General features: G+C 41.8%; 1 pseudogene; it reads right to left on the bottom strand.

The window, feature by feature from the left end:
- Nucleotides 1–23166: 23166 nt before the first annotated feature.
- LOC150012395 (RNA polymerase I-specific transcription initiation factor RRN3 pseudogene) lies at nt 23167–23970 on the bottom strand (annotated as a pseudogene).
- Between the last annotated feature and the right edge of the window lie 3936 nt (nt 23971–27906).

The raw sequence follows: 27906 nt of genomic DNA on the forward strand, positions 1-27906 counted from the left end.
TTATGAATTTAAAAATTCCTTCAGCTTTGAAATTATGTCTTATAATTCTGTTTAAAAAGGAATAAATCTAAACAATTACTTGCAGAAGCCTTTTACAACTTAGTTATTAAATTTCTTTAAACATTTATAAATAATTCTATTTTCTTTTTTGTACTCCAAATACACTAAGAAAACCTACCTCCAAATTAAGTAATTCTTATAACTAAATGAAACTTATAAGTATGGAGACTTAAATTTTCTTAGGTGTTCCAATATTGTTTATCAGTTTTATTCTTCTATACCTTCACCTTAAAATCTTAAATTTAAACTAATTACTCCATTACACATCAAACTGAAATCACACAGCTAATCTGTTAGCTGCTCTAATATATCAACTTCTCATAAAACTAACTTCGTAAATACCAAGTATACACAGATTATTCCTAAACTTACAAAAAGAGGGGCAGGTGTGAGTTTATCATCTCTATAATTAGTCCTCACCTTCTCAGAGTGAGTGTCACTCACCTGCTAAGGACAAACTTGTCTCTACAAACTTGAAGTGTCCTTCTTGAGAGACAGAGGTTAATGCTGTTCAGAAGCTTTTGGCCAAGAGATGGAGTGTGACTTGTGTTCAAGACCCTGGTGGGCCACTGAGCTGTACGAGGACTGAGTCACATAATTCTTCCTGGCCTCCCACCTTCCCCTTCACTGATTTTTACATGCCTTTGGCTCTCTGAGACATTTTCATATTATTCCTGTCTGGCTCTAAAGACCCTTTAAGCTATTAGCCTCTCTGTCACACCTTTAAAACTCTTTTAATTTTTTACTGCCTGATTTGGCCAAAGAATGCTACATTCCTTTCATATTTTCCCATCTGGTGGGACACTACTCTTACAGTTATTTAAAAAGCATCTAGTTAAAAGAATAAAAATAAAAATAAATAAAAACATCCAGTTAGATTCTCAGTATCTCTCATGATTTTGACTTTAGGGTCACAACACTCACATCATACCAACAACAAGAAAAACATATTCTTACTCTTGAGGTATTCTTTCTGTGGTTTAAAAATCACTTAATATTTGAATAGATATATATGCACATGATTGAACATTCAAAATCAAGAAAGAGCAAAGAGTGAGTTTTCCTCCCTCTTCAGTCCCCTTCCTCTCAGGACTCCTTCCCAGAAGCAAATGCATGTTGGTAATTTGTGTATTTCCTTCTAGAAACAGTCTGTGCATTTAAAGGAATACACACACACATATAACAGTATGTTTTATGTGCATATACATATGGTATACATGTACATGTATATACATAGTATATATTATAGTATAGAAACATGGTACACATATTGTTGTACTTTGTTGCATAGTGTTTCTTGGTGATAGACCCACAGAAATACATACCAAGCTGCCTTATTCTTCTTCATGACTATTAGTTGTTATTTCTTCTTTCAAACCAACCCAACCTCAAATTCACTAGAAACTGCAGTTTTCAGGCCACCTTGTACATGAAATGGCCATATACCTGGTTATGGTCAGTGAGATGTAAGCAGGAGTTTACTGGATGGTGCTTCTGGGAAAGTAGTTGCTTTTCAGGTAAAAAATGACAGCTTCTGTCTTTCCTTTTCTTTTTTCTTTCTATCTGGAATGCAGCTTTGTTGGCTAAGCACACAGCAGCCATCTTGTGAGACGAGGAAGAAAGCTCATGCTCATATGACTAAGAAGTAGAGTAGCAGGTGGCTGGGTAGGGCCATCATATCTGCTCTGGGTAACCAACCTCTGACTTCTTATTACCTGGAGAAAAAAACCCTTCTTATTTGTTAAATCCAAAGTAGCTAGATTTCTGTTATGTGTCATAGGATCAATCTTAAATGATATGATATTATTTCATGGCCTGGATGTATCATTATTTATTTAACTAGCAATCTATAGCTCTAAACTGCTGTGATTTTAAAAAAGAAAAATCTTGTGCTGTGTTGTTTTCCATGTATGACAGTATATCTATATAAAATTCCTAGACCTAACACTGCTGGGTCAAAGGACACATATATTTTAAATTTTGGCAGCTTGTGCTGAATTTCTTTCCATAGAATCTTATAAACATTTGGAGAATTCTTAATGTGCTTGGAAAAAGTCATCCATGTTAAGACTTTAAGAACATATAAAATCAAAACCTTAAATCTATCTTATAATTTCTCTCAGTGAAATAATTTCTTTTTCTCCTTCAGAAGATATTAGTAAATTTCACTTACTAATTGAGAATTATCAAAGAATGAGGATAACTTCCAGCCAAGATGGAAGCATAGACAGACACTGCATCTCCCTCCACAGCTAAGAAGGAATACAACTACCTCAAAACTAGAAACAACCAGAAGTTCCAGAAAATCAAACTGCATGGAAGTCCAGCAAAAAAAGATATAAAAAAGAAATACTCATCCAGACAGGTAGGAGGGGCGGAGCCAGGGCAGAGAGGATGCGGTGTGGTGGCGGCAGCAGCGGCGGCAGTGGCAGGCTGGTGGAAAGCACAGTAACACATTTAAAAAAGTCAGGAGGGACACCTGGGGAGCGTTCCCAGCTTCTCACTGGACCTCACAGCTCATGGTCCCAGCACCAGGAAAAATCAAGCCTCACTGTTTCTTACTGTACAGACCAGTGAGGGTTGGGGTCGAGGAAGAAACTAATGGTATTTCAGCAGAGTCTGCTTGTTTAAAGGGCCCCCATGGTCCTAGAACATCCACCAACTCTGGGAACAATGGCCAGGGCAAGAGCTAGAGGGGTGCCAGTCTGGAGTGGAAATGGGAGAGGTGTCTGGAAAAGTGGTGAGTACTGGGAAGGCAGCATTGTTCCCTCTTGGACCCCTCCCCAACAAACAGTGCCACAACGTGGTGAAACAGGTCACCCTGTATTGACGAATCCCTAAGGCTCTGCCCCTTAAACATAACAGGAGCAACAGCTCTACCTGTGACATGGAGGCAAACAAATACAGGAGCCTAGCAGAGTGAGGAGACAGAGAAGTATAGCCCAAAAGGGGGAATGGATTAAGGTTCCAGTGGGAGAACTAAGCAATGAGGAGATAGCCAACCTCACAGATAAGAAGATAGCCAACCTAACAGATGCAGAATTCAAAACGTTGGTGATAAAGCTGTGCACAGGCTTGACAGATATGCTTGAGTATGGCAAGCGTGTAAGAGAAGAAGTGAAGGCTATGCTAAGTGAAACAAAGGAAAATCCACACAAAACCAATGGTGAAGGGAAGGAAACCAGGGTTCAAATCAATGATTTGGAACATAAGGAAGAAAAAAGCAGTCAACCAGTGCAGAATGAGGAAGCAAGAATTGAAAAAAATGAGGAAAACTTCCCAAATTTTGTGAAGGAGATGGACATACAGGTCCGGGAAACACGGAGGGTCCCGGGCGAGCTGGACCCAGAGAGGACCACACCAGGATGCATCATGACTGAGATGCCAACAGTGAAAGATAAAGACAGAGTCCTGGGGGCAGCAAGAGAGAGGTGGAGAGTTGCCTACAGAGGGGTGCCTATAGGACTATCAGCTGATTTCTCAGAGGACACTTTGCAGGCAGGAAGAGACTGGTAAGCAGTATTCAATGTGATGAAAGGCAACCTGCAACTAGGATTACTCTATTCAGCAAAGCTATTATTTGGAATGGAAGGGCAGATGAAGTGCTTCCCAGACAAGGTAAAGCTAAAGGAGTTTATTATCACCAAGCCAGTATAATATAAAATGTCAAAGGGACTTACCTAAGATAAAGAACTTCAAAACTACAAATACTAAAATGACAACAAACTCACAACTATCAACAACTGAATCTAAAAAATAAAAACACAATCCAACTAAGCAAACCAGAATAGGAACAGAATCATAGGTATGGGGATCATTTGGAGGGTTATCAGCTGGGAGGGGGGAGGGAAGAAATGGGGATATAGTGCAGGGATTAAGAAGCATAATCAGTTGGTACAAAATAGACAGGGGGAAGTTAAAAATAATATAGAAAAATGTGAAACCAAAAAACTTATATGCACGACCCATGGACATGAACTAAGGGGTGTGGGACTGCTGGAGGGAAGGGGGGTACTGGACAGAGGGGAGCAAAGGGGAAAAAAATTGGAACTACTGTAACAACATAATCAATAAAATATACTTTAAAAAAATGAGAATAATCATGAACTGCAAAATCCTTTCTCAGAATTGACCTTAGGACCACATGTCAAGTGCAAGTCTTAATCCTTCAGCAGAGGCCCTTCTTCCCCTTTTCTGACATCACAGGTGGTGATATATCATATTTAAATAAACAATGTTTTGAGCCTCTATTGGTTACCAGGCACCAAAGAGCATGGTGCTACTAAGAGATGGATACTGTAGTGCGTTGAATTGTGTGTAATCCTTGATACCTGTGAATGGGATCTTATTTGGAAATAGAGTCTTTACAGATGTCAGCAAGTTCAGATGAAGTTATACTGAGCCAGAGTAGAACTTAAGCTGGGTTGTCTCTATAAGAAAAATGAGGGGATTTGAATACAGAGACATAGAGAAGAAGGCTACATGAAGAGGGGGGCCAAGATATTATCACAGAAGAAGGAGAAAGAAATAGGCCCTATAATTAGGCAATACCAAGGAAAAGAATTGCTGGGAATGAACAGAATCTAGGAACGGGTAAGGGAGGATCCTCGCCTAGATCCTTTAGAGAAAGCATGGCCCGTCTGACACCTTGATTTCAGACTCTAGCTTCCAGAAATGTGAGACTACATTTCTGTTGTTTATAGAACAACCAAGTACCATTTGTGGTACTCTAACATGGAAATCCTGGTAAATTAATACAGATACTAGAATTAAACCCCTCCTAGGAAGTGGAAGGGCTACTTTTTTCTTTATGTCCTCAGTGATGTGCCGAACATATACAATCATATATCTGTTATTGACCAAGTCACATTATATGCATCATTATTGGTTGTTTTCAATGTTTCTGCCCTCTAGATTAAATTTCCTTAGGGAGTATCCATGTCATATTTATCTTTATTTCCAGAGCTGGGGAAGGTGGTGAACATGTGGCAGGTGTTCACTAAATATGGACTTGATTTGTTGATCAATCAATCATTCATCAATCTGTTCATCAGCTCTCTGTCTTTAGAAGAGAAGGAGCTTGGTAAGAACATCAGTGTGAGGAAGCTGCCATTATACAGTGTGTCCTCACTGACTGGCTGACACTGATGGGGTTATGGTTCCTCACTCTCTTCTGCCAATTCTCCCTGTCACCCAAGACAAGCTAGTCACCTTTACCTCCTCTGCAGCTAGTTGGGTATCAGCTTCTGCCCAGTCTTCTTTGACTTGTCTGTATAACCTCTTTTTAGCTCTGAACATGATCCCCTATAACCCTTCTTCTCTCGTGACCCAGTTCTTCTCGTGACCACAATTTCCAGCTCAGTGCTGATCATTTCCAGGTCCTTATCATGGGCTCAAATGACCTGCATTCCAGACTCAGCTCTGCAACCTCCTCTTGAAATCTCTACTTGTTTATCTTGGAAACGCTGGACAAAATCTGTCCAAATTTATCTCAGAATTTTCTCCATCAAACTTGTTCTTCCCTTAATGATTCTTACCTCAGTAGTTGACTCTCTGATCTACCCACTTGCTGACACCCAGGAGCCCAGAACTCATCTGTCATTTCTCTCTTTCCCTCACCTCCCACATTTTTCTCATTATGAAGCCTTGACCAGTCAACCCCTTCAATGTCTCTAGAATTCATCCATTTTTTCCCTACCACCACCAGATTGAGGCTGCTGTGCATGCTCACTTATACATACTGTTCTTTCTTCTCTTCCTTTTTGATCTGACCACCCCCACTCAATCTTCCAGGGTCAGTTTATAAGTCCCACTTCCTTAGAGAAGCTTTCCCAAATCATCCACATGCTTACTCTTCTCCTCTTGTGTAGCTCATTGTACATTTTCCTTACCCCTCCTCACAAGCATCACACTGGTGATTATTAGTTTTAATATCTATATAACTTTCTGGACTATAGACTTTCATTAGGATAGGGGACCTCTGTGTCTCCAGAGTCTAGCACAGACCCCCACACATAATAGATGCTTAACAAATATTTGTGTAACAATTGAAGAATAAATGAATGAGCAAATCTCCAGGGTACATAGTCAATGCTCAATAAGCATTGGTTGAATTTATGAATGTAAATAAAATTTTGTCTCTTTCTGTTGTGTTCATCTTACTTCAAGCCTTTATCAACTCAAAACTGGATTTTTGCAGTGTCACCCTTATTAGTCTCTCTGCTTCAGCCTGCACTGCATAACACGTTCAGATTCACTGTTGCGAAGCATTACTTTAGGTAACTCCAGGAAGAAAATTCATTTATTGCTCAACAATAAATTCAGTGCAAAGCTCAAACTCCATGGCTATGCCAGGACCTGCAGTATGTCTCCACAAGTTCTTTAGGTATTTGTTACTAGAGTTAAGGTGTGTGCTAATAAGCTCCTGTGAGCTAGTATCTAACCAGCATTATTTGTTTGGAGAAACGCCTCCCTCATCCCAAGCACCCTATTTGCAAATGAATGTTTGGAATCTTGGCCTGTCATTAAGGTGCAGGTCAAAGTACATTGGTTGTGCCTAAAGGTCACCAGTGGGATGTTTCAAGCAGTCAGCAGAGACAGGCTTGTGGGCTTTCAATAATTCTAAATGAGTGGTAGTGTTTGGGAGGGCTTAAGAGAGTAAAGAGACATGTTGAGTGTATATTTGGAGGGCTAATTCTCAAGAATTATTAAAATCTTAAGTCGGTTGATGACTTGTGTGTCTGGTCCTTTCTTAAAAATTAGAAAGCCCATCACGTTTGAGCTTGGGAATACCTTGATCTGGTCCTTCTTGATTTGCAAGATGCTGACTCATCTTATGGAGGTGAGAGGAGGCCTGACTAGAGGGTTCTTGTTGGTCCAGGGTGCCTGGAGTAGATGCATCCATGAGCCCACAGCACAAACCATGTCTGGTACTTCCTCTCACAGGACCCACTTGGCTGGAAGTGAGTAAAGAATACACCTGGAGCCTTTATCTTTGACATTTCTGTCTTCATTTTTCTCCTACCTCTAGGCACCCAGGATCTGTGCCTTCTCTAGCCCTTTCCCCATCATGGGAGGAAGTCCTCTGGTCCATGCCTCCACATCAGACAGCAGGAGAGTGCTGTGCATTTAAGGAAAGCTCAGAGTTGGTCAAATCTGCACTGATTTTCCTCTCAGCTCTAACACTTCATTCACTGTGGGCTTTGAGAAATTCATTTTACCTCTCTAGCATCAGTTTCCTCATCTGTACAATGTAGATAATATGAGTTTTCATAGGTATTTGAAGATGAAATGCAAGGATCCAGGAAAGCATTAGCATTGAATGTAGTAAGTGCCCATTCAATATCACTGATATTAGTATATACACTGTAGTGGGACTGAATCTTTAGCTTGTTTGCTGATTCTGTTGTGGGAGGGCATTACAATTGCTAGAGCTGCTGGTAGGACATAGGTAGCTGGAAGGGTGTGGTGATGGGGAGAGCTTCTCCTAGCTTATCCAACACTGGCCATTCTGTTACTGAAGACTTATTCCTAGGAGTTGCTGGGACATGAGGAACAGACACAGGACTGGCCTTTCCAGGGGTATACAGCAATGTGGAGCCACCCACTGGCCCCAATCCCATCCTAGGACAGATCTTCCTGACTCACTTGCTGAAGGCCATCTTCTCCATCTCTCATCCCTCTCTTTTTCTATGACCTCAAATGTCAGATGTTTGAATTTCAGAATTTGTCTTTATTGTGCCCCATGCTACCATCTCTAGCTGGCTGTCCCTAACCTAAGTGCTACTGTGACCATGCTAGTAACCATACCCTAAGCAACACACACATGTGCAGTCTTTTAGCCAGTGTTTCTATCAAGACCTGGACATACATGCATAGAGTCAATGGCAGAGATTTTGGAAGTTTCGCCTTAGAGCAGGAGCTGGACACTTGGCATCTGGAATTTCAGACATCATTACAAGGGTAAAGAATGCTGGCCACACTGCAGGATGACCTAATTGATTCAATTTTGTGGAAAACTCCTAGGGTTACTTGTAAAAGATCCCCACCCACAAAGGCATCACCTGGCATCAGGTGTCCTTCTAGGCTTCCTCCCATTTTCTAAGTTGGGCATGTGTTGGATGCCCACTCAGGTTTATTGTTATTGGAAATAGCACACATTGTTTCCACTTATCAAGCATCAACTATGTGCTGGGAGTTGTGCTAAGTACATTTATTAAGCATTTTGTTCTTTAATCTTCACAATAAACCAATAAGGTAGCTACTGTTGTTACCTCCATTTTATCAGGGAGGAAAAGGAGACTGAAAGAGCTTAAAGAGCTTAAGGTTAATTAAGGTCACTGATCTAGTTAACTAAGCTCTGTCTGGCATCTGTTTCCAGCTGCCCCTTCATCCTGGCCTTCTTCTCTAGGCTCCTGGTCAGCCCAAATTGTCCTCCTCCCTCTTCATCATCCCTGTGGTCCCTCATCATGATATCTGCATGCCCTCCTCCCCAGCCTAGGCCTTGAAGGTGTACTCTTGTGACAAAGTCAATTCTCTACATCTAGCAGACAGAGCCATGGAGAGAGTGAGGAACATGGGACCCAGGTCTATAGTTTTCATTATACCTTCATCTTTTGCTTAATTATAAGAGTGCATATTAGAGGAGAAAAATTAGTCCACTGTGTTTGATTACAAATACATAAGAAAATTACAAATATTTTTAGCAGGTCAACCCTTTATTTGTTAGTGTACCAATCATATTAATAAATTGGATTTCTGCACAATTATCCTGCAGTGCAATGAAACATTTGTTCTTGAATAAAACAGAATATTAGATTTGTTACATTAACTTTTATTTATGTACAACTCTTATCTCTATCTTATAGAACCACATGCTTCCTGGATAGATAGTGATTAACCATATTTATCAGCCACACCTAAAATCAACTAGGTAATGCTAGTGTGCATGACATATCTGTGTTTTGCTTGGGAGTTTTGTCCAGAGAGAGTTCGTGGCCCTAAAAGGGAGTCAGAGGGAGGAGGCTCTCTCCACCTTTTCTATAGCCAGAAGGTCTGTGCAGAAGTGAAAGTGGATTAAGAAGGGCAGCCCAACCAAGCAAGATGTGGAGGGGAAGGGTTTTCTACGATTCTGGTCCAAGGTTCTTTTTGGGGGGGGGGAAGAAGTCTATATTATTGCATGATTAGTGTGGGCTAATTAGTTAGGTTTAAATAAGTTGATTTCATTTGTTAGTATAGATTTCTCCTTATGAAACAATAAAAGCAATTTAGTTCAGTATTTTATTCTCAGACGAGGAAGCAACCTGCAGAGATGCCCACTGTTCAGCAAAGATAGAAGCCACCCAGTCACCAAGTCATTCCTGAAGAGCATGGGAGAGGCTGGTCAGGCTACCCTCTAATGAGGGGTTGCTGAATGGGCTACAACCCCCCCAAAGGGAGAGAGGCCTTCCTTGAGATGTCCTGGGGGAGATGCACTGCTAAAAGAGGAGAACCAAGGGAAGGACCTCATGTGGAGGCAGAGCACTGAGAGGCCCACGGGGGCTCACTTCCACCTTGTGTGTTGGTCCAGTCAGATCTCAGGCATGCTTTCTGAGGGACTTGCATATCTAAGTGTTAAGGTCTGCTTCACTGAGGCACACTTTACATATTGATAACACTGGGGAACACAATTTTGGTTGAGTTAGATATGACACTTGTTTTTGACTAACTTTTGGCATCTGAATCCAAAAATGACCCCAGTTTCTCTCAATCACATCAACTTTTTAAGGTACAGGGTATTCCCCCTTTGTCCCCAAAATCATACAAAATGTACATACAAAGGAAAATAAAGAAAAAATTACACGAATATACTGTTTATTTAGAGCTATTTTATTCATATAAAGGCTATATATTGCTACTGTAAGTCAAATTGTATACAAGTAGTAAAGTTCTGCTACCAAACATACTTATTAAGGTATTTTATCTTTTCAAACAACAGGGTAGGAAATGCCAAAATGAGATACTTGAAACAGTCTCCTTCAGTTGGCAAAGCTTTAACAAATTGCTTCATGAGACCAAGTTTTATGTGCAAAAGTGGGAATATAATGTTCTTTCTATCAACAAGTGGCTCATGTAGAATGTTTGAATCACCAGGTTTGAGGTCAGATCTTGGAGGCCAATTTGACTCCACCCTGTGGGGGACAGACAGATATGGGGAGATGTGGGAAGCAGACAGGCTTGGTTTAAAAGACTCTGACAGCTGTGCGGAGCTGCCCCCAACTGGGCCCTTAGCCTGCAGGTTGTCTTCCAGGCCTGCTCTGAATCCCACCCTCTGGGGATTTTAAAGATACAATAGAAATACAAAGTGGCTTTTAAGGAAAAGGGAACCTGCTCTGTTTTTCTCTGTAAAGCCTCAAATCCTTGTCAGTAAAATGTGAAGAACAGAACAATTAAGTAAGAGAGTGCTTTTGACCTTGTGTAAAATACCTGGGTGTTTCAATCCTGTATTGATCTGCATTTCCCTTTCACTCCCTACCATTTGGGGAAGTGCTGCATATTTTCCTTAAGTACTTCCACATGTGGAAAGTGGATAAAAACCCTGGCTAATAAAGAAATGGAGTGATTTTCCACTAGAGAAAACCCCCTCCCTTCCTTCCTCAGATGGAGAGTGTCTGAGTAGTTTTTTCATCCACTCCGAGGGACCCAGAGTCTCTCTCACCACTCAATGCTTCTCACAAGCTCTGCTGTTCCACATACACAGAAAACAGGGATACGTGGTGTATTTACATTGCTGACCAAAAGGAAGCAGACCATTTTAAGGTCAGCACAGATGATTCAATTGTGCTTGTGCTATTGCAACAGACCAATGACTCTCTTTATGTCTTCATATTTTTCATAAAAACAAACTGAATGGCCAAATAAATTGCCATTGTGGAGGAGGACACACTTCAAGCTCCACTTTGAGCTATCGATGAACAGTCACCATTCAGTTGCATTCTAGATTGGAATTCCCAATTCCTCCATTAAACCACGTATGTTATGGCGATACACAAAGCCACCGTCACTTTGAAAGTACTGCAGAAATGCACTTTCTCTTGATCAAAAGTAGGATACCTTTGCTCCTTTTTCAGGCAAATTTTTCTCATGCAGTCTTGATGCTAGGAGTTCTGAAGCCTTTTTGGATAGTCCCAAATCTCATGCCAAATCATTCAACTCATGCTGATCAAATCCCTTATGAACTGAGTCATCTTCAACTTCAAAATCTTCATCGTTGCTGTCACTTAGTTCTTCACCATACTCCTGTTTTTCAAAAGAGGATAGTTCAAGGAAAACTGGCACTGGGATTTCAGCTGAATGAGGCACTGGGCGTATAGCTGATGGTAGACTAGGATACTTTATTTTACATTTATTTTTCTTGGTCTATCCTGATGTTTTCACCATACAAAAGTAACAGTCACTTGAATAATGTCTGGGCTCTCGCCAAACCATAGGTATAACAAATGGCAATTTATCACGTGTTCCCTTCATCCATATTCATAAACTCTCAACTGCTTGCACACTTTGTGAGGGGCCCAGGACTTATCTTGATCACCAAGTTTTACTTTAAAATATGCAAAATAGGCTTGCCTGACAAATGCGCTCTGTTTGTTCTTTGACTGGGAATGGTGAAACTGCCAAAGATGTAACAAAACGAATCAGGGTTTAAGCACTTATGACAAGAAATGGCAGAGGCAGACACGATCTGAAGGAAAGGAAATAAGTACGTATGTAAAAAAAATTTTTTTTCTAACTCCTTTTATATAGGCAAGAACTCTGACTATACTTCAGAATACGATTCACTATATAGAGTGGCATACAACCTCTCACCACACTGTTCCATGTGTAACTGAATAGCGTAGACAAGTATGAACCTGTCCTTGGTCTCCAAGGTCATCCCCCTCGCTTCTCCACTTGAGGAAGCTTTGCTCTCAGCCAATAGAAGAGCACTAGTGCTTCCCTTGATCCAGTCTCAGTCCAGGCAACAGTGGTTGCATTAAGATAAGCTGTACAGAAAAAACTTGACATGATAGAAGAAAGCTAACTGCAGTTTTGAAATCAGCATTCCTATTTAAGTCTAAAAAAGCTGAAAAATTAAACTCAAGAGGAGTTATGGTAAAAACTGTTCCCTTGTATAATTAGTGATGACCTGATTGATCCTTGAATCCTCCTCAGTCCTGCGTAGTGACTTTTTGACAAAATAAGATTATACATATGAGAGAGAAAAATTAGGCCAACTGCACACCATCTTCAAATATATGTTTATTCTTTTTGAGCCCTGATCAATTTCTCAATTAGAAGGAAGGCAGATGGCTTTCTGAAAATAAAAATAATTTTATCCCCTGAAATTTTGCAGCTTGTTTTTGGGGAAGTAGTTAGTGTTTGAAAGATCATCTCTGAAGATGCACACTGGTTTTTATGTTGACTTGAGACAGACAGCCAGAAATCTGTGATGACTGTTGGGTAGGGCTCTACTGTCATTCCCATGGTGGACATCTGGAGGAAAAATGAGATTGTACTGTAGCTGGGCTGATACCTGAATTGTCATCTTATGAGGTCCTGAGTTGGAAGATCCAGCCAGGGTTCACTGGGATTCCTAATCCTCAGGGAAACTAAGTTACTCAGTGTGAGGGTGATTTGTTATACAGCAGTAGATCACTAATACGTATTTCTTCATCTAGTCTTCACAACAGCTTTTTTTCACTGGTGAGGACACTGAGACTCAATGACATAAAGCAAATTGATGGAGGTCACACTATTGCTAGACCCAGAGTCAACCCCAACATGACCTGGGTCCAGTGTTCAGGAGAGAGAGAAAGAAGTCTCAGTTTTTCTAACCTAATCTCAAAAGCGACATCCCATCACTTCTACTGTATTCTATAACTCAAACTCTAGATCCAGCCACAAAAGGAGGTGATAGTGCAGATTGTGGGTGCCAGGATGCAGGAATCATTGGCAGCCATTTCAGAAGCAGCTGCACAATGTACACATAAGCGGCCTGTTGTTGCTTTACATAGCCGGTCTTCCTCTAGTTTACATAGATACTAGAGTTTTAGTGATGCAAATGTCAAGTTTTATATTCTACAGTCCTTGGGAACCTTCCACAGGCCATCCAGAGCTGCACAGACTTTTTGATCTTACCTAAGTTGGACCCCCCAACACACACTATGGGGGCTTCTGTGTGGGGTGTGAGCCCAGACAAGGGGCCAGTGTTGCATACAGAAGTGAACAGGTCCATATTAGGTAGCCCCTACTGGAGTTCAAGGAGGCCCGATAAATTTCCTCTAAGAACTTGCTGAGCTTTTGTTATGTACTGGGAGGTGATAGGGAACAGAACAGAGTGAAGGCCATGCTCACATGAAGCTCACATGCTAGTGAGGTCTGATAGATCTTAAGAAAAACAATAAGGACTTCTGGCCAAGATGGAGGCCTAGACTGACATGCTCCATCTCCCTCCATAACTAAGAAGGAATACAGCTACAGCAAAACCAGAAATAACCAGAAGTTCCAGAAAATAAAGCTACATGGAGGCCCAACATATGAAGTTATAAAAAAGTGGTGCTCATCTGGACAGGTCGGAGGGGTGAAGCCAGGGTGGAGAGGTCAAGATGTGCTGGTTGCAGCAGCTGCGGTGAAGGCAGCGGGACCACAGTAAGCACACATACCCGTATTTAAGGGGAGGTGAGAAGTGCCTGGGGAGTACACCTGACTGCAGACCAAACCCGTCAGCTCACGATTCAAACACCAGGGAAGGCAGACCCCCATTCCCTTGGACTGTGAGGGCTGGAGGACGTGGGGACGGAAGAGGAGGCTCCCAGTCTCTCAGCAGAGAGTGAATGGCAGGAATCCATCTTGAACCCCTGCCCCCACACAAAGTGCCACAGCATGGTGAGAAGAGTCTCCTAGTAGTGACAAGTGCACGGGGCTCTGCTCCCTACAGCGTTAGGAGGTGTGACAGCCACACCCAGGAAACAAAGGTAAACACAAACTGTCAGGATGGCACAGATCATGATAGAGCTCCCAATCACATGGGTGACAAGACAGCAAATATATGATCTATTGGACCAGCAGATAGGAAATCTTTCTGAGGCTCAGTTCAGAGCTCTGGTTGTAAGAAAGCTTACAGATCTAACAGTGGATCTTAAACAAGATGGGGAAGGAATGAAGTCTAGTCCTGCTGAAATGAATAAAAATACATATGAAACAAGTGGTGAGGGAAGGAAAACCAGGGATAAAATCAACAAATTGGAACATAGGGAAGGAACAAACAGTCGACCAGTGCAGAAAGAGGAAACGAAAAGTGAGGAAAATGAGGAGAGACTCAGAAACCTATGGGACAGCTCTAAGTGAGCCAACATCTGAATCATAGGGTTGCCAGAGGTGAAGAAGAAAAACTAGAACTTGAAAAATTCTGTGAAAAAATAATGAAGCAGAACTTCCCGAACTTGGGGGAGAAAATAGACTTACAGGTCCAGGAAGCACAGAGAGTTCCAAAAAAACTGGACCCAGGGAGAACCACACCAAGACACTTTATAATCAAAATGTCAAAAATTAAGGATAAAGAGAGAATCTTAAAAGCAGCAAGAGAGAAGAGAATTATATACAAAGGTGTCCCAATAAGAATCTCAGCTGATTTCTCAAAAGAAACTCTGCAGGCAAGAAGGGACTGGCAAGAAATATTCAAAGTAATGAAAAGCAAAAACCTACAACCGCAATTACTCTATCCAGCGAAGCTGTCATTCAGAATAGAAGGGCAGAGAAAGTGCTTCCAGGACAAAGTAAAACTGAAGGAGTTCATCGGATCCAAACCACTGTTATATGAAATGTTAAAGAGACTTGTTTAGGAGAAAGAGGATCAGAACTATGAACATTAAAATGAAAACTGTATCACAACAACCAACAACAGAAGCTAGGGAATTTAAACAAAGGCAAACTGAGTAGGCAATGAGAATGGAAAAAGAATTATAGGTATGGGGAACATATTGGGGGAGGTCAGTGGGGAGGGGGAATGGGGGAAAGGGAGGGAGATGGTACAGGAATTAAGAAGCATAGTAGGAGGGAGTGGAGTAGATAGGAAGATGTTGAGAAGAACTGTATGCACAACCAATGGGCACTGACTAACGGGGTGGGGGGAATGGAGAGAGGTAAGTCACTGGATGGAGGGGAACAAAGGGAAAAGAAATTGGGACAACTGTAATAGCATAATCAATAAAACGTATTTTTTAAAAAAAGAAAAAGAATAAGAACAAACATTATGTTAACCCTTTGAGTGTCGTGCATATTTTGAAACTTGGATCAACATAAGAAAAAATTATATCAATATATAACCTGAGGTACAAAAAAGGAGAACAAAACATAAAATTTGAATTATTCCATTGTTGTTTACATTTATAGCCATCAAAAAAAGAATCGCTGGGAGCAAGCTGCCACTTTTGGGAAAATTTGTCAGCGTCACTCATAGCGACTTTGGCAATTAAAGGGTTAAATAGGAAAAATTAGGACGTGTTATAAGTCCACAGAAACCTCCTGTCAGTTTCCTAACATGCAATCTGGACATTGAACACCTACCTATAAAGTACATAATTATGAATGTTCACATTTTCACTTCCTGGTCTTTGATCAATTTGGTACTGTTAATAGTCACCCCGTGTGCATAACATGTACAGTTTTTATGCCATATTATAAGCATAATTTTTAAGGTGAGTAATGGCAAATAAATAAGGCAAATATCAAACAATTAACAATTTTTAGGTTAAAATGCAGATAAAATTTACAGTAAAAAACCACAAAGCAATTTTCCAAAATGAAGTATTACTCACCAAGTGCACTCAAAACACCTTTCAAAATATCTGCACATGCTTCTGACATTCTACCAACTGTGTTTGGATTGTAACCAAAGACTGTCTTGGATGTCATTTTATTAAAGATGGCACATGGAGCCAGTGCAATGTAAGTACACATTTTCCCTATATAAACATCAGCTGAAGAAAATATTGCTTTGAGAGATGTGCATATTCTTTGAAGTGTAGGTGTGAAAAGCCAGAGAGATCTTACTGATAGAATATTAACTCAGAAGAGGTGTCCTGAAGGGGAGGTAGACAGAGATGCTAGGGAGAGAAAGCAGCTAGGAGTGGGAGTAAGTTGCAGTTTGAAATAATGGGTCAGCAAAGAGGCTGGTATATGAATGGAGTCCTACAAGAGAAAAAAGAGCAAGCCTTGTGGATTTCAGGGGGAAGTCTCCTAGGACAGAGGAAACAGCTAATGCGTAGTCCCTGAGGCACAGTGTGTTCTGGAATGTTATAGGGAAACCAAGGAGGCCATCATGGCTCCTTGTGAGTACCAGAGCAGTGTAGGAGTCAAGGTCCTAGAAATAAGAAGAGGAGGGAGGGGTGGTGGGCTCTACTCAATTTTCCCTCTGAATGAGAAGTCACCACAAGCTTTGCACTGTGATCAACCTAAGCATCATTGGAGATCCCTGAATGAAAGGACTAGGTAGCTGTCTCTGTATCTCCAATCAATTAAGTTTTGGCCACCCTATCTGCCCCCTGAGGCAATGTGTGCAGCAGGAGGGATGGAGCAGGTTGTGGGGAGGCATGAACAGGGCAGCTGAGGCTGAGAAACAGGGCAGCATGAGAACTGGCCCTGACCTGCCTCAGAGACTGGCTGGAGGAATAGTGTGTCAGGGATGAGGGTGGGGAGGTGTGCTCCAAGGGAGGGACATGCCTCAGTCTTTGTTGTTCTAGGGAGGAGCCAGAGGCAATCAAGGTGCGGGGAGTTCAGAGGTGCTAAGGAGGCACCTCTTTCTTCATTTCCTAGATATGACTCTCTTGGGATTCCCCCATGATGCTGAAACCATCACCCCCGATCATTTGAGTCATAGTGTTGCCCATGGTGCTCACATATAAATGTGCATTTGGAGAGTAAGTTAAGTGACAGTTAAGGTGTTGTTCCAGAGGCCCTTGCTCAGTGCCTTATATATACACTCATTTGCCTCAGCTAAGCAATCCAATAAAATCATTATTTTTACCCCCATTTAACATACAGGAAACTGAGGCCCAAGACATAAGTAACTTATCCAAGGTCACAAAGCTAATAAGTTTTCTGAGTGGTATTCAAACCCTAGACCTTCTGATACCAGAGCCAACATCCTTAACATTATCCTGTCTAGACTGATAAGTGGCCAGCATTCACCATAAATATCGTGACTACTTTGTGAGATTAGGCAAGGTCAAGAGTAGGGCTCTAAGTGGCCACATGTTTTCTATCTGACAGGCAGGTCCATGTGGAATCCCCACAGGCAGAGAATAGGCTTGTTTGTTGGAGAGGGTCTTGGAGTTTAGAGGTGGGGGTGAGTGGTAGGCAGGAGCTGGGACTAGGGATGGGAATGGAATGTTTCCTGCCTTCATGGGATACCAGGGCCAGACCACTGTTTGACTTCCTCACTGGGTTGTCCACCTCCCCTGTATTACCTATTCATTGTATTTTGCTTAGCAATCATTTACATTAATAATGTTGAGGTTCTCAAAATGATTCCAGCCACCAACACTGAGGTATTTCATTGAAAGTCCGTTGCTGAAGAAAAGCCATTTTACAAGAAATGGTTCATTATCCATGTAAGGGAAAATGGGACAGAAGAGAGGGTTGGATATTCTTCCTTTCCATCCTTTTTCACAATAATAGGGTGATTCCAAACAAACGTAGAAGATAAAATCATAGCTGATTTTTGCTTTAATGCTGAAGTTTGGGAAAGTCTTTCATTTTTATCAGTCCTCAGGGCTGGAGGTATGAAACTTGGCTAAATAGGGTGCACCCACCAAGCACATTTTTAAAGCCCTACTATCCAACAGTGCTTTCAATATCTGAGACAGTGGCTTTAAAGAGCCTATTGGGACCTGCACAGTTAATCCCATAATAATAAAAAACAGCAGCTAAAGTGCTGCTCTAACAATAATGATCAACACACAGGTTTCAGGATGAACTGAAAGATGGATTTCCTAACAAGGAGTGTTCATGTCACTTCGGACTCCCTCCTTCCTCAGCAAGCAGAACAAGGCTCATTCTTCTTGTCAGGCTTTGCTGAGTTTGCCTGAGGCAGAGATAGATGAGGTAGCCTCTCCACAACCTTTCTCAGCCTGTAGTCTGAGAACATCTCTGCTGACCTAGCCCAGTGGGAACTGCCTTTTCCATTCTGGGCTGACTACTGAAAACAAAGTTCATTCAACAAATATTCACTGGGAAGCTACCATGTGTAAAGCCCTGGAAAGTTCTGGAGATGGAAAAGATGAAAAATGGGCCATTGATGCCATTCTCAAAGAACTGACATCCAATGGGAGACAGGGGGATAAGCATGAAAACCTAAGCCTCCCCCCCCCCCAATAAAACGTGATATATTAGAATTTCAGCCAAGTGTGGAGGGGTTTGGAAGACAAAATAATTGATAACAGCTAAGGGATAAATAAATATTTCCAGAAGATGTGGCAGCTGAAATTATTCTTTGAAGATGAATGAGATTCTGATAACTGGAGAAGGTAAAAGGGCCCAAGCCTAAGGACGCAGCCTGAGCAGGGACACAGAAGTGTGGCCTTATAGGCTTGCTTAGGCTCCTAGTGAAAGCAGAGCAAAGCAAGGAGAGACATGGAAAAGAGACAGTTCTGGAAGAGGGAGGAAGAGCCAGAACACAGACGGTCATAAAGGCCATGCTCAAGAGTTTGGTCTTTACCATATGGATAATGAAGATGTTTTGAAAGGGAATAAGATAAACTTAAGAAAACTAACTCCAACTAAAAGCAAATCTCCAATTAAACAGAAAATTTAAAAAAACAACTTTTTAGGTGTGTATTACATTTTGTCCACAAGGTCAAAGGAATCTTGTCTTGTCAACCTAACATGGGAAACTCTTGACTTAGATTCCAAATGCCATAGCATCCTTTGGGTCCTGTGATAGTCTTGGAAGTAAGGCATTCAATGGAATTTCCCAAGGAGGGTCCATTCATATGTGGTCATGTGATAGTACTACAAACAGAAGGCTGACTTCTAGACCCAGAGCTTATAAAATGCCTTTGTGTGGTTTTGTTCACCTTTGGTTTCCAGCTTTATATCCACTGACTTCATGAGGGCCTTAGGTGTTCTGAGGAAGCTAGGTCAGCTGAAGCTGCCATGGTAAGGCAGAAAGAAAGCTAAGTTTCTGGGGTGATAAGGGGAGGATATCTGTGCAGTTCTGGACAGATGCAAATGGGCCTCCATCATATTTGTCTCATTGGTTTTCACACAGATTGAGTCTTATCTGCAAGGTCCTTGGAGTCCACTTCATTTCTTTTGATTTCTTAAAGAAAAAAAAAGTACCATGTACTCTACTTCCTTGGTCGTCTTGCACAAACTGTATTCTGCCTCTATTAGTTGAGTGCATTGTATTTGCACTCACTCTGGGCACTAGCATTGGGGTGATTGCCCTTGGAGAAAAGAAATTCCTTCTCCTTTCTAGCAGTCAAGAATGCAAGGGCTTGGATGAACACAGAAACAAAGGCAAAATGATCCTCTCAGGCCACATCCCACCAATTAATCTCTTCATGGATTTGTTCAACAAATACCAACAATCTGCTGTGTCAGGCGCTGCCTCAGATGCTCAGAGAGAGTGAAGGAGAACCTGGTATGTTCATGCCCTTGAAGAAGTTCAATTTCAATACATAATTTGTGTGTGGCTAGTGAGTATCAAGTGGGGGAATGACAGGAGCAGCTAGGGGTGGGTCACAGATTAAGGAAGGGGATCTGCCATATGAAATAAGGGTGGGGAGAGAGGTCAGGTCAAGGCAGACAGAAGAACAGTGACAAGTGTCTGCAGGTGACAGAAGGTGTGTCTGAGGACCTGAAAGGAATTTGGGCAGGTGAGCAGGGATGGCCAGAGCATGTCACAGAGAAGAGATTGGAGAGAAAAGTAGGACCGGCTCAGCATGGACTTTGCTATTGATATTAGTAATTGTTCAGCTGGTCCTGGGAGGTAGTCCTTCACCTGTTGAGCTTTCATTTCCTTTCTAGTCAGTGAGATTAGGGTAATACACCCCGGCAGATAAGTTTAATGGAACAATTTTATATCTACATATGCAGAATGCTTTATAAATAAGTTATGAATAAAAAGACAATCTAGTGTGCAGTTTAGTAAGTCCAACTTACCTAAGACACATCTCTTGTTATACAACTTGTATACCATAGAAAACATGAAAACATATACCCCAAAATCAGCAAACACAGAGCCTAACTCTTGGAAATGTTGGTTGAACTGAACTGAATGAGAAATTACTTATTGATATCAGTTGCCACAGATGGTGGGAAACAGTGTGGGGGACAGGAGAGAATTTCTTACAGAAGCCACAGAATTCAGCATGTATGGGAGCATAGGATAGTCTGGTCTTAGAAATCATAATAGACCAAACCAGAAGTGTTCCGACTTCATAAGCCTGTAATTCAAATGAAATAAAGTTTCTAATTGAATTCATTCAAACCAAATTTATTTCACTCTGGTACCTTTTAAACACTATTTAGTAAATACAACTCACTATACAGCAAAGATAATGTTTATAAATCTTATTGCCCATATATGATTTCCATTTTCATAAATAATACAAGAAACCCCAAACCTTGTACATCAGGTATTCATAAATATTAGAGACAGTTTATCATTACATTGACCCATACAGAACACTTGTGAGCAATATATAAGTAAATCATTAACAATTATTTGTATTTCTCTTCATTTGTTTAAAATGGATGAAATTACATATATTCTAAAGAAAAGTATTGAACACTGGCTGAAAGCTATTTTAAAATATTTAAAACAAAGCATAACTTAAAATGCTCAGGAGGTCTACACTTTATTTGGAGGAAAATCAAGCATTAGACAGAAATACCTTTTTTTCAACACTTGTTGAAAGCCTTTTAAATTGGTAATTTAATCCTCAGTGAGTAAAAAGCATGAGTCTCTCTTCATCTTTCTTTGATAGCTGAAGGTCTTGACTTGTGTTAAGCAGCATAAATCCAATGAACACAGTGGTGGAATCACAGAATTGTGAACTATCAGACTGAGAAGGTGCAAGAGAGGTATTAGAATCCTCTTTTGCCAAAGGGAAAGCAGATAGTTGGAGAGGCAAAGTGACTTGCCTCAGCTTTAGCTACAGCCAGAACCCAGGTTTCTGTCTTCTTGTCCCAGGCTTGTTCCACTGTTCACAGTCCCTTCTTGTGGGGATCATGATGTACACACAACTGTCCCTGAGTATAACCCTGCACAATGAACTTCTATATAAACTTTTATCCTTGTGTGTGTCTATGTGTGTGTTTAATTTTCATCTTCGGTCCTAGAATACAGCTTTATAAAATACAGTAACTGAAAAATTCTTCTTAGTGCTGTTTCTGTTGATTATAGTTTTAGTATATATATATTTTACAGTAAATTCTTAATGTGAAATGTGTGGATAATCCTGCTTCTCGGTGTTAAAAGGTTGAGATGATGGAAACTACACAAATTAAATATGCCCCAATCCCATAGGCAACCTTACGATTATATGACAGGGATGCATAGGGCCAAAATATGTGGATTTTGAAGTAAATTGAAAAACATAAAAAAGACAAATCAATTTTATTTTAACTCTCAAAAGACACAACATGCAGTTGTCATTTCCCCCAGTTCAGTCTCTTCTTTACTTTGATCACACACATCCTATACACCAGGCACTGTGCTAAGAACTCCACCCACAGTGAACCCTTTTGTCTTAAAAAGCTTGACTCCTTGTAGCTTGCCCAGGTTGGGGCAGCAGAAGGGAAACTGGGAGAGTCCCCCAGGCCACATTACATCAGGTGTCAACAATGTGGGCTGCTCCAAGGATGGGCAGGGAGGCCCACTGGTGCCTATGTGGGCAGCTGTTCCCTGGGCAGAAAGTGGGTTCTTAGAGGTGGGAGAAGAAAATTGTACTGGACTTCACTATATATATATTTTTTACTTAAACTTATTTATTGTAGGTGTGGTACAATATACATAACAAAATTTACCATCTTAGCAATTTTTAAGTGTACAATCCAGTAGTATTAAGTACATTCATATTGTTGTGTGGCCAATCTCTACAACTTTTAACCTTTGCAAACCAAAATTCCATGCCCATTAAACAATATCTCCCAGGTACCCCTCTCTCCATACTTTCTGTCTTTGTGAATTTGACCAGTCTAAGAACCTCATGTAAGTGGAATCATATGCTGGTGTATGACTGGCTTATTTCACTTGGCATAATGTCCTCGAGGTTCATTCATGTTGTAGCATGTGTCAGAATTTCCTTTTTTCTTAAGACTGATTATTACTCCACCGTATCGTCGGCAGCCGTCCGTCTCGAGAGACGATGGTGTAGCTTCTTAAGAGTCTATCTGCACCGCCGAGAATGGCTGTGCAGTCCGACTCGGGAGTGACACGGTATCTGTCTCCTCCCGTGTTGAATCGACATCTTGCGAAGACGCTGGAGTGTCCTCTCCAGTGAAGCTGAAGCTACAGAGCCTGGGCAGGGTGATATGGAGGGTCTACTGTTGCCCATGCAGCAGACCCCCCCTCTCTTCGCAGCTGAAGGGTCCAAGGGAAAGACGGAGTCAATACAGCTTGGCTTCAGGTGCGCCGCAGGAGTTGCCGGTGTTGACTACAACGTCAAACTGCCTTAGGGACTCCGGCTCCGGATTTTCTGTCGGGGTTTACTCCCTTAGCCTTTCCCCTGAAGAGGTATGCCGCAAGGCAGCAGAGGTTTTTTTTTTGGAGTCAGAGTTTTCCTTCTCTGTGCGTTAAGGTATACAACTTATAAAACCACAGAAATTAAATTGATATGCTCTCCTATTTATCACTCCCTCACCAATAATAATGTGATTGCAAAAACAAACGCAACAGCAAATGTGAAGCATGCTTACCAAACCCAGATTCAAACCTGGGAAATAAAGCAAGCTACTTCATTTAAGAAATCACGTTTAAAAAGAAAGAAAGAAATCTGTTTTAAACAAAAGCCTTGAGAATATGAGATGCCATTAGCTGTCTCTTCCCACTCCGGACTTAGGAGCCCTGTATGCCTGCTTTCGCTAATAAAAGCTGACCATATTAAACAGTCCTTCTGTGGCATCCGTTCCATTACCAGTTTGAGCTGCTACTTCCTCAGCATCTTCAATATCCTGCCGGGATGCACTCACATCCAATTTGAGTAGCTTTTCAATGACAAGCTCTAGAATTTCATGCCTCAAGGTTGGAAAATACACACTAATTCTTAATAAGTTATGAACATAACATTCCAACATTCTTTCTGATTTTCGAACAAATGGAAATTTTTCTACCAGTATTGGCATAAGAAACCATGGTGTCGATGGGACATATCTTGCTATTATTTGCAAGGCCCTGTGACATGTGTCAAAATTTGCAGGAAGATTATCATCTTCATCATCAGAATCTGAAACATCTATGTCACCTTCTTTAATGATCACTCGGGGAGGTACAAAATGAGAAGCAATCATGCTGAGACATGGTCTAAGGAAGACAGTCTGTGCTGATACAAGATTACCAAGAAAAGCCAAATATTCCTCCACCACCGTCTGACTTCTATTCAACCACTGCAATCTCAAGAGAATATTGATAAGCTGCTCAAAGTCTTTGGTCAAGTACATGATAGACGAACGGAATTCTAAGAGCCAGTTAATGATCTGGTCATCCTTTATGTCTGGATCTGATAGCTGGTTCTTCAACAATTCATAATCATTTGTTTCACCCTTTTTGTACTTCAGCAAGACTTCTGTCACAGTTCCACCAAATCGAACAGTTTTTCTTGGGGTATATGTGCACCATATTTTGTTTATCCATTCATTTGTTGATGGACATTCAGATTGCTTCCACATTTAGGCTATTATGAATTCAACCTTATGGTTTTAATTGCTTTATGAAATCTGAAGAATTGTTATAGGGGGTGGATGTGAGGGCAAGTGTTACTTGGGAGCTCCTCTGACTCCCATATATAGGACCAACAAGAGGGAACTAAATCTAGTTTCAGAAAACAAGGTACTTGTACTGCAGCTTTCAAGAGCTATTTTGCTTCAACATCAAACTCTATAGTCACATGTTGAACACTGCCCATTTCCCAAGGTTGCTATGTACAACCTCAAATACAAACAAATATAAACATCACAAAGACTAACAGTGAATTATCAGAACCTTACCATCTTTTTGAACATCAGAGAAGGAAAACTCTGACTCCAAAAAACCTCCGCTGCCTTGCGGCATACCTCTTCAGGGGAAAGGCTAAGGGAGTAAACCCCGACAGAAAATCCGGAGCCGGAGTCCCTAAGGCGGTTTGACGTTGTAGTCAACACCGGCAACTCCTGCGGCGCACCTGAAGCCAAGCTGTATCGACTCCGTCTTTCCCTTGGACCCTTCAGCTGCGAAGAGAGGGGGGGTCTGCTGCATGGGCAACAGCAGACCCTCCATATCACCCTGCCCAGGCTCTGTAGCTTCAGCGTCATCGCAAGATGTCGATTCAACACGGGAGGAGACAGATACCATGTCACTCCCGAGTCGGACTGCACAGCCATTCTCGGCGGTGCAGATAGACTCTTAAGAAGCTACACCATCGTCTCTCGAGACGGACGGCTGCCGACGACCATCTTTTTGAACATAACATGATTTTAGGGTAGTAGTGGTGTTACTGTAGACAGTGGGAGCACCAGGGAGTCTCCCCATTGGCTAAAGCACCAGGGGGAGTTTCTTCCACTGAGAGCACCAAAAGCTTGAAATATGAATGGATAGGGCCCCCGAGCATGTCAAAAGCTAGCAAGATTATTGAATAGAAAAGAAGCCTTCCCCTCCCTATCCCTATAAGAACCTCAGGCTTCAGCAGGGAGATTGAGATGTGCTTTGAGACAGGACTCTGAATAAAACTTCTTTCCTTTTCACCAGTACCTGCCTCATGAGTTTGGCTTTTGTGGTGTCAGGCCGCCAAACTTTTGTTTTCATTTGGTTACAGTGAAGCAGGAGTCTTTGCACATTGAGGAACTCTGGACACAAATTTGGGACTTCTTAACACCCAGGTTCCACAGTTATTCCCTAGCCATTGCACACCTGAGAAGAGCAGGCATTCATTTTTTCAGCCTCCAGAAGCCAAGAATTCCTAGCCACTACCTCCACCCCCAATTTGGTGGTGCAGTCTTTTCCTTCCTTTACTCATTCATTCATCCCACAGTTGTTTATCCACTGCTCATGATGTTGAAGGTATGTATTCAGTGTTCCTGGTGAATTGTCTTTACTATAGTGCTTGTCAAAAGCATTGTCAGGGCTTCGTCTATAAAAGGTGGTGAACCTGAGTAAACTTCAGCCTTTTGTGGGTGTTGGACTCCAAAAAGGGAACCCAAGGCAAGTACTTTCTGTCAAAAGTACTCTTGCTCAACCTTCAGGAGGGGTCACTTGAAGACCTGAGAGCCTTTTGGTCAATAGTCAGCATGCCTGTGTTTCCTCCCCTGGTGGAGTGGGTTTCTATATCCCTACCACACTTTGAACATGTGCTCCTTTTTAAAGACATTGTACTAAACAGAAGTAGTAGAGGAAGACTTTGTTCAGTAGATGGTGCCCAGGTATTCTCTACTTCCAGTAAAACAATACCAAATATGAAAGATCTGTATCCAAAAACTGATGGGGATGTAGTTACTTATTGACTATGGAACCAGAATGCTTAAGTGTGAATACAATCTCTGACAGTTCCTAGCTGTGTAACCCAGGGCAAATTACTTAATGTCTTTGAGACTTGGAGAGTCATAGTCTGAAAATGTAGATGACAAAAGTACTCAAATTGTGGTTGCTGAGGATCAAATGAGTTAAAGCATGCAGAGTGTTTAGAGTAGTGTTTGGCAAATTGATCAATTGATTGATAAAGAGGTTAAGAGCTAGATAGACACCATAGCAAAGGAAGATCTTTAAAATGACATGCATTACTTAGGGAGATAATGAAATTGTCTTCCTTGAACTATCTATAATAGGATCAGTTCCCAACTTCCCAGCTCAATATAGATGAGATTGTTCTTGAGGAGATAACATTATAAGGCCCACAAAGGCCAGAAGAAGAGGATTCCCTGAAGGGTAAGTGAATGGATAATAAAGATGACCATGTGACACCACCACTGTGAACCCAGGTGTGCCTGAGACTTTGGTGGGGCCCGATGATGGCCTTTGACCAGCTTCCCTTATTCTTGCTGTTCATGGGGTTGTTTTAACACATAGCATTCCTGGCTCAGTGATGCAGATTCAGGAGTCTGTTAAAGTGGAGGACATGCCCACCGTGGGAGTGGAGTGCCTGTGGGGCTGAGGAAAGGAGGCACTGCAGGGATTAGACCCATTTTATCCCAGAAGCTCATGTCCCTTAGTACCGAGTAGGAGTCTGGTGCTCTCTTCCTGAGATGATTGCCAAGTGGTACCCCTGGAATCCTCTGTGACAGAATAGGCTCAATAGTTGTCTTGACAAGTACAATTCTTCTCTAGGCCATAGCGCAAAAAGAATTGTCCAGAGGGGATCTGTGCTTGAAAATTATTTCTGTTCCTAGACAGGAAATATGGAATACATGCATAAAGTTTCATGTCATAAATGTGGTTCATTTGCTCTTAATATCTGCCCTCTTTCTGAGCAGGCTATGCATAGCAGCTCTGGGAGAAGCCAGAGAACTATTAACCAGCTTTTCAGATTCAACAGCATCTTCCCTTCTCCCCTCACAGCCAATGGGCGTCTCCTCCTCTTCCCCTTTCTTTCTTGTTTTGAACTCAAAAAGAAACATCCCCTCTCCAGGTGCCTTTTACTTCATGGTTAGTGTTTGGGAGGAACAGAGTATGCCAGGAAGCTTGAGGGTGTTTCCAACAACTATCTTCCTGAGGCACGAATGAGATGCTCTGCCTGTGAACTGCCATCGGCTTCACTGCCACAGGTTTGGTTGTGTGACAAGCCATGACCATCTGAGTCAAGTACTCCCCTTTCCCTCCTACTGGAGCCTTTCTCCTCACCACTGGGAATGGAGGGCTGGTTTCTGCTGTTGTGCGATAAGGCATCACTGGCTCATTACCCATTGTGATTACCAGACCATTCATTCATGCAATTTACGCACTCTTCATTCACTTAGTGTTCCTTTAACAAACATCTACTGATGACCTACTTATGGGCCAGACACTCTGCTAAACTTTGGGGATCAATGATGGATCTGACAGAGCCCTGCCCTTGAGGGGCTCACAGTTACAGCTTTGTGATTATGGCTGAGTGGCAGATAGGGGGAAGGGATGGCACATGCAAAGGAGTCATCCAAGAGAAGGTTAATGAGTGAACTACTGCTAAAGGTGGGCAGGGTTAAAGGTAAGGGATACACAGGATCCCCAGATAGTAAAGGGAGAAGCCATCTCTACTCCAGTCAGAAGGGGTAAAAGGAGGAAATAGAGTTTTAGAGCCAGTGAGGATTAGAGCCTGGAGGAAGATTTTGTAGAGCTGTACCCAGAAAAAATTCAGCCTGTCAGAATCATGTCTAGTGATGCTGAGGCAGGAGGGCAGTGAAAATGTCTTGATCTCTCTCCCCAACTTTGGTTTTCCATGGGTGAACACAATTGGTAGCCAGAGGGCCAGGGGGCCAAGGATAAAGATCAGTGGAGTGGCCCCTCTATGTTCCCTGGATGTGGATAGGAGGACAGAATATGTGTACATTGAAGCCCCAGCCATGTGCAGGCAAGAGGCTGCACCCAGAGAAAGGAGGGGTTGCAGGAAACCTCAAGGCAGCGAAGTGAAGCAGCAGCTGGGGAAAGAGCCTGCCTTCCCT

Source organism: Furipterus horrens, unplaced genomic scaffold (genome assembly GCF_987537825.1).
Source record: "Furipterus horrens unplaced genomic scaffold, mFurHor1.1.pri manual_scaffold_4, whole genome shotgun sequence".
Taxonomy (NCBI): Eukaryota; Metazoa; Chordata; class Mammalia; order Chiroptera; family Furipteridae; genus Furipterus; species Furipterus horrens.